The sequence below is a fragment of the Astatotilapia calliptera genome, chromosome 16, assembly GCF_900246225.1.
Source record: "Astatotilapia calliptera chromosome 16, fAstCal1.2, whole genome shotgun sequence".
In the NCBI taxonomy this organism is placed as follows: domain Eukaryota; kingdom Metazoa; phylum Chordata; class Actinopteri; order Cichliformes; family Cichlidae; genus Astatotilapia; species Astatotilapia calliptera.
Genome location: NC_039317.1, coordinates 1,906,378 through 1,913,766, shown reverse-complemented (window position 1 = coordinate 1,913,766; position 7,389 = coordinate 1,906,378). Strand labels below are relative to the sequence as shown.

Here is a 7,389-nt window from a genome sequence, read left to right as displayed (position 1 = left end):
TCCCTGGGCCTGGTTGTGCAGGAGGTATCTTCCTGTTGAAATCGAGTTTTTCCTTCTCACTGTCACTACTGTAACTTTTGAGTAATTTCTGCAAAGCCCATTGAGGTGACTGAGTTGTGATTTGGTACTGATTAAAATGAACAGAATAATTTATTCTGCCACAAAGCAAATAAATTAATGAGTTTTAATGTGTTGAATTGGCCTCTAAATTCTCTGGATCTCAATCCTGTTTAGCATCTGTAGGATGTGCTGGACAAAGAAGTGCAAAATGGTTGTACTGCATCCAGTGTGCAAACTTAGGACTGTTCCTTTATTTGTCAAAGCAACAGTACAAACTCTTCAGATGAAGTGGAATTTATGACTTAACAGAAGTAAAAAGGTAAATGGCCTGTATTTATATAGCGCTTTACTAGTCCCTAAGGACCCCAAAGCGCTTTACATATCCAGTCATCCACCCATTCACACACACATTCACACACTGGTGATGGCAGCTACATTGTAGCCACAGCCACCCTGGGGCGCACTGACAGAGGCGAGGCTGCCGGACACTGGCGCCACCGGGCCCTCTGACCACCACCAGTAGGCAACGGGTGAAGTGTCTTGCCCAAGGACACAACGACCGAGACTGTCCAAGCCGGGGCTCGAACCGGCAACCTTCCGATTACAAGATGAACTCCCAACTCTTGAGCCACGATTGCCCCGCTTGCTGTTCACTCCTCATTTTCCGTCTGCCTGCTGTGAGCTCTGTTGTCAGATAAAGGGAGTGTACAAAGTATGTGATACAAACAGTACGTGTGCCAGTCTTGCCTTGTGTTGTCGGTTTGTTAGCCAGCCATTGTTTAGGTTTGTAGTTGGTTAGCTGCCTGAGCAGGGTCATTAGCTGAAATAACTCTGCAGAGTCTGTAGTTTCTTTCAGTTCAGATGTTTCTCTCACCGCTTTGCTAAACCTGTATTTCCATGTATTGAAACTGTCTGTGTCTCCACTCCTTTCCAACCTCAGGTGTGAACCAGGGTTTGCGATTATTATACCTAACCCCGGTGCTTGATGGTAAGCACCTGTCGTCACAGAAGCTGATGTAGGACATCACAGCATCTGTATAATTCGTCAAAATGTTGGTACCAGTCCTGAAAACACCCCAGTAAGTTTAGTCCAGACAAACCTGCAGATTCTCTACAGCATTAGTCAATTAGTTCAGTGCAGGTTTAGTTTGTTTCTGCATGTCTGCAGGAATCAAGCCATAAAACCAGGTTAATATAACGCCAGATGGATACAACCCATGACATTTTAAACCACGCCGTTATTTATTTATTCAGCAACAGCCAAGCCAAAATGCAGAAGTGTGTGAAAAACTAAGTGCACCTAATGTCTCAATCCGGTCTTTAAGTCTGACGTCATTAGCTGTCAGAAGTGAGAGAGTAACGTACACTAACATCATCCATCTGTTCTTTTTAGGTTAAAATAGAATCTGTTGGCACTCATAAAGGAACTGTCTGATGCAACTTTAAACATATCTTACTTCATTCAGTCTGGCCTTGTCTAGTCTTACAGTAATCATCTGTTACCAAAGTTCACAAAGCCTTTACAGTTTGTCTTTTAGATAACCGGAGAGGTTGCAGAGCATAACTTTGAAGTGCTAATTCATGCTATACATGTTATATCGGTGAATCGTAAACTCTATTTATTGCAGCCTCACTATGCTGCAGATTGAATACAGCCCATGTTTTCATATTAACTTTACTTAATCTGTAACTTTACAGTAGTGTAAGAAAGCCTGCAAAGGCTCACCTGTTGAAAGGCAATTTCAAGGGTGAGTCTTTCTCATTTAAGTGATGACTTCTTTATGGAGTTTGTTCTTAATAACAGATAAACTGTTCTTTTTAAGAAACCTGTGAAAAGAGTCATTTAACCCTGAAAATATCAATTCTTTTGAACTGGTCAGCTACTAGATTACTATGTTCAGCTGATTAGAGTAGATCGTGTCATACTAGGTTAAGCTACCAAATCACAGTCTTTACTATTTGGTAGAAAAAATGATAGGGCATTTTTTTTTTCAAAGAAAGTGATGGAGGAGGAAAAGCCATGGGCACTAATTTCAAAGGTTGGGGGTCCACATGGCTACTGTACCTTGAAGAGCTAGCTGACATAGTGAAACAACACTTCCAGATCGTCTGCTACAAAGACTTTCTGCAGAACCCTGTGCTCCATGATCCAAAATACAGGCTCTGCTAAATTGGAAGTACTGCCCTGCAGCCAAGCCTTGGTTGCTCAGGTTGCTTCCCTGCCTTAAAGTTGTAGCCAGTGGAGGAGTGGGAATCGATCATCTGGATGTGCTATTCATCAACAGTCTTGGTGCCAAAGTGGCCAACACACCTGGTGTGGTCAGTGCACTACAGATTTAGCCATGGGGCTACTTCTGGCTTCAGCTCGCAACATTCATGAGGGTGAGATTACAGGTTAACCAAAGTGGCCCAATGTTCAAGCAATTCTATAACCAAGACCTAATGCCTAATCACTCTTAACTCTTCAACAGATAAGCAGAATAATACTTCCTTCTTTTAGACGTAGGAGTAAATTGCATCATTTACCATGTTAACATGATCTAAAATGTATCATCTGTGAATCCAGCCAAAAGATTTTTTTCATCATAGGTCACCAGATAGCTACAGACCCAAAGACTGTCCATATACCTCAAAATCTGATGGGAGTTGAAGTCACACGGGCGACCCTTGGAATCACTGGAATGGGAGAGGTTGGTTACAAGATTGCTCAAAGAAGCAAAGGATTTGAAATGAAGGTTATGTATCACAAGAGGACCAGAAGGTAAATAAAAGAACACAAGTATACAGCGGAACCCCGACTTACGAAATTAATTCGTTCCTAAGGGTCTTTCGTAAGTCGAAGCACCCATCGCGCCTTTTGAGTGAACGATAGGCTATAGGCTAACTGCTAACTGCAACAACAATACGTTGTTCAAGTGGAACAGCGAAGCGCAATTACGAAAGCCAAGGGGGTTGTCACATGATTCGGAAGGCATTGTGGGCATTGTAGGCATTCTGGGCTCAGCCAATCAGAGCCAGCGAATTTCATTATGCGGGCATTTTGCCGTAACACGGGAAAAAATATTGCCGTTAAGTGCCTTCGTAACTTGAATTTTTCGTTAAATGCGGTATTCGTAAGTCGGGGTTCCACTGTATATATATATATGTTTTGTAGTGATGATTTCATTAGTGTGCTAAAAGCCCTCAAGGATGATTAGTCAGTACTGCTGTAGTGGTTGGGCTTTTCTACCCTTCCACATTTTGCTCTTGTTTCTGTATATATAGAACACCAGAGGCAGGTCGAAGCAGCATCAAGACTTCAGAACAAAACAGACACAATACCAATGACAATAAATATGATTTAGTCAGACACTATATGACAGGAGTAGTTGGCATGGAGGTGGGCTTGCTTAAAACAGCTTAAATTAGTCACCCTCAGTTTCTATACCGTCTCCCTCAAATACTCTTCATGCTGTTCAGGAGCACCGAAGACGAGCAAGCAGTTGGAGCAAGTTATTGTGAGAACTTGGATGACCTGCTCAGGTGCTCAGACTTTGTCATGATAGCTGTAAATCTGACCTCAGAGACATCAGGCTCATTGGCCACAGGGAGTTGTCCCTCATGAAGCCTACAGTGACACTGATCAACATCAGCAGAGGTGGGAATAATGTGTTTCCTGTACTATAGTGTTTAGTGATCACTGGTTCAGTGTAATAACAATTCTTTATAAACCTCAGGTCTGGTTGTGAACCAGGACGCCTTACTTGCAGCTCTCAATTCGTGCAGCGGCCTTAGATGTGACTCATCCTGAACCTTTACCAAGGTGCTATGTCTGTGCGTACAAAGTAACACAACAGAATCACGCGTTCAAGCAGACTCATGCAGTGCTATTGTCATGGTCTGGGTGGGCACCTGCAGGTCTCCGACAGCGGCCCCTCCTCCTTTGGGCGGAGTTCGGTTGCTCCTCCCTGGCTGACCACCTGTGAGCAATCATGCCAGCAGTATATCAGACCTGCGCTCTCAACCATTCATCGCCTGAGTATCTGCTATCCCCATGTCAGTCGAGTGAAGCATCATAACTCTGTCAGACGCTGTGTAATGTCTTACTTGTTTTTCTTGTCCTCAGAGGTAGCACCTGGAGTGGAGATCTTGTCTCCCTCACTCCCGCCTTCCTGGACCTGGGCCGCCTGCTGCTAACACGACGTGGCCTGCCGGCCCACCGCTCACTTGCCTGCCTCCCCACGCCTCGACCGCTTCCGGGCTTCCGCCCCACCTGTCTCCTCCACCTGAAACCAAGTAAGGCAACTCAATTCAACTGTGGAGGATCGTTGATTGTCTGCTGGATCCCACTGACCGTGATCTCCTCTTATTCCAGTGCCCCGGCCCCTGCCTAATCCTGTTTCTACCTCCCCGCTGCCTCTGCTGTTCAGCCGTCTCCTAGAGGTGTCTAGGTCACCCTCATTATCGTAGATAATCCTACGCGCCACGAGTGTGGTGGCGCCGCTTTGCTTTTGCTTTTGTTTGCCTGTGGGCGGAAATAAATCATTTGTTCCCTACCGTCTCGCTTCCGGGTTGGTTTCTGCACCTGTGTCCATCTTTGTTCCCTCGTGCCGCTGGGCCGTGACAGCTATCTCTGATTTTTCTTGTGTAGGGATCATCCATTGCTTGAGCTTCCTAATATACTCATCACTCCCCACATTGGCATCTCAACCATTACCACAGCACGTGTGATGGTGAAGAAGATGGTCGAAAACGCCCCTGCTGGAGTGAAAGGGTTACCTGTTCCAAATGAAGTTCATCTACACCGTCAAACTGTTAAATCTGACTTTATTTTTAGAATTAAGATCTCTAAAAAAGTAAGATTTGAACACAGTAAGTTGCAGGATAGTTTCAATGTAGGATCGTATCACATGATGTTTGATAGATACAGGTTGAAAAATGTCTTTGAAGCAAAGTTAATTATTTTATTAACTTTATATACAGTGAGGTCCCACCGGTGCTACCAGTGTTTTCATGCCTGTGGTGTAAAGGTCAGCCATTAATCAGTGCTTGAACAAAATGTGGTATGTATTAATGAAAAAGTCTTTGAAGTAGAAAAGGAAATGCAACACTTTTGGACACACAAATGAAAACCTTAAGAGCCTTTTGGTTTGATAATTAATCTAGAAGAACAAACAAGCTAAATAATCTTCTAATAAGCTTCCAGTGAACACTTAAATAGAAACACAATGTCACGGTCCAGTGTTTTTGTTTCTGTGTTACTATTGAACTTTGATTTTGTTATTGTTTATCTTTTCTAGTCTTTTGGTTTCTGTGCTCCATGGTTGCTGTCTCACCTAGTCACGTCCGCATCTGTTATGTTTCCTGTCTTACTTTGAAAGTCTGTGTCCTATGTCATTGTATTGACTTTTTCTTCCCCTTTGGTCTTGTCATGTCGGATTACTCCCAGCTGTGTTCCCCTTCTGTGTCTCATTCCCTCGCTATCCCATGTGTATCTAAGCCCTGCGTTTCCGTCTGTTAGTTGCTGGTTCGTCTGCGTGTCTACCCGTATTTCTGCTGTGTGTTTCTCCATGTTCCAGGTTTCCCGTTCCAGGTTTCTCATTGCAGGTTTTTGTTCCTTTCATTATTATTTTGTAGCTGTTCCCAGTTTAGGTTTTTGTTAGCGTAGTTCCCTGCAATGCTCTGCTTTGGTTTATATTTTGCCTTTCATTGTTAATAAACTTTCTCACAGCTACGCTGTCGTCCGTGCTTGCATTTGAGTCCAAATCCTCGTCCTCCAGACGGTCTGCCGCACACACAAAGAAGATTCTCTCTTATCTGAATGAAGCCCTGCTGCATCCAGGTACCCCCGTCCTCAGTAAACGACATTTCTATCCTACAGAATATGTTTTAGTGTTGCCTGGATTGTATTCCTCAACATGAGTCCCAAATTCCCAAATTAATTTGTCAACTGGAAAACAACTTGGTGTGCTGTTTACTGTCATGGAAATACTGTTGTAATAATCAGTGCTAATATTAAACAGAGTTAATATTTCAAATAAGGAGGCCTTCAGCCAAAATCAGAAGTCCTGTTTCATTTTTTTTCTGCTTTTGGCTCTTCCCTAAAATCATCCCTCAGGCATAGTTCCTAGCTTTGAGCACTGAGCAGAAAAACTCTAAGTTTAATAATAACATCATTTCCAGGTTCTCCTTCCTCAGGACATGGAGAAAGTTTAGCCGCTGCTGGGCCTTCTTTACCAGGGTGATGGTGTTGTGGGTCCAAGTAAGATCAGTGGAGATGTGGATGCTTAGAAACCTGAAGGTAGAGACAGATTCCACCCGTTCTCCATTTATAATCAGAGGGGAGTGGAACTGTCTGTGTCTCCTGAAGTCCATTACGAGTTCTTTTGTTTTTGGACGACCAGCTTCAAGTTCTCTACCTCCGCCCTGTACGCTGTCTCATCTCCATCAATGAGCTCAGCCATGGTGGTATCATTGGCATATTTCAAGTCAGGTTAAGTGGCTTTATTGTCATTTCAGCCATGTGCAGTGGTACAGTACACAGGGAAATAAGACAACGTTCCTCCAAGACCATGGTGCTTCCTATAACATATAACAGACAATCAACGCAGTACTACATAAAGTGCAAGTATGCAAACATTGCAAAAAAACCCAAATCAAAAGCAGTGCAACACCAGCCAGCACAGAACGATACAGACACAACAGTGTATAATATAAAAGTGCAACAATGAGAGCGTGTCGTGCAAAAAGACTGAGCATTGTGCAAATTTTAAGGTGAAGTATGAAGGTGTGTGTGTGTTCGTCCAGTCACTGAGTGTTCAGGAGTCTGACGGCCAAGGGGAAGAAGCTGTTCCACAGTCTGGCAGTAAGGGCCTCGGTACCTCTTGCCAAAAGGCAGCAGAGTGATATGAGGGGTGTGTGGGGTCCTCCACTCAGGGTAGCTGTTAAGGGGAATCGAACCCCCCGACCTTACCGATCTACTGGGGCAACCACTCTACCTTATGAGGCTATCCCCTGCCCCTACTATTGGTTTGCTGTTGCAGGTGTCCGTGATGGAGGGAAGCAGAGGCTCCCAGTGATCTTCTCAGTGCTCTCCGCTATCCATTGTAGGGTATTATGATGCCAATAAATGCAGTTACCCATACCACACAGTGATGCAGCTGCTCAGGACGCTCTCGATAGTCCCCCTGTAGAAGGTGGTGAGAATGGATGGTGGGAGATGGGCTTTTCTCAGCTTTCGCAGGAAGTAGAGCACACTGTTGGGCCTTCTTAGTTATGGAGCTGGTGTTGAGGGACCAGGAGAGGTTCTCCACCAGGTGAAATGAAGGAATTTGGTGCAGACTCGAAGGA

General features: G+C 44.3%; 1 pseudogene; it reads left to right on the top strand.

The window, feature by feature from the left end:
• Positions 1-2,063: 2,063 nt before the first annotated feature.
• LOC113008465 (probable 2-ketogluconate reductase) lies at positions 2,064-7,232 on the top strand (annotated as a pseudogene).
• The last annotated feature ends 157 nt before the right edge of the window (positions 7,233-7,389 follow it).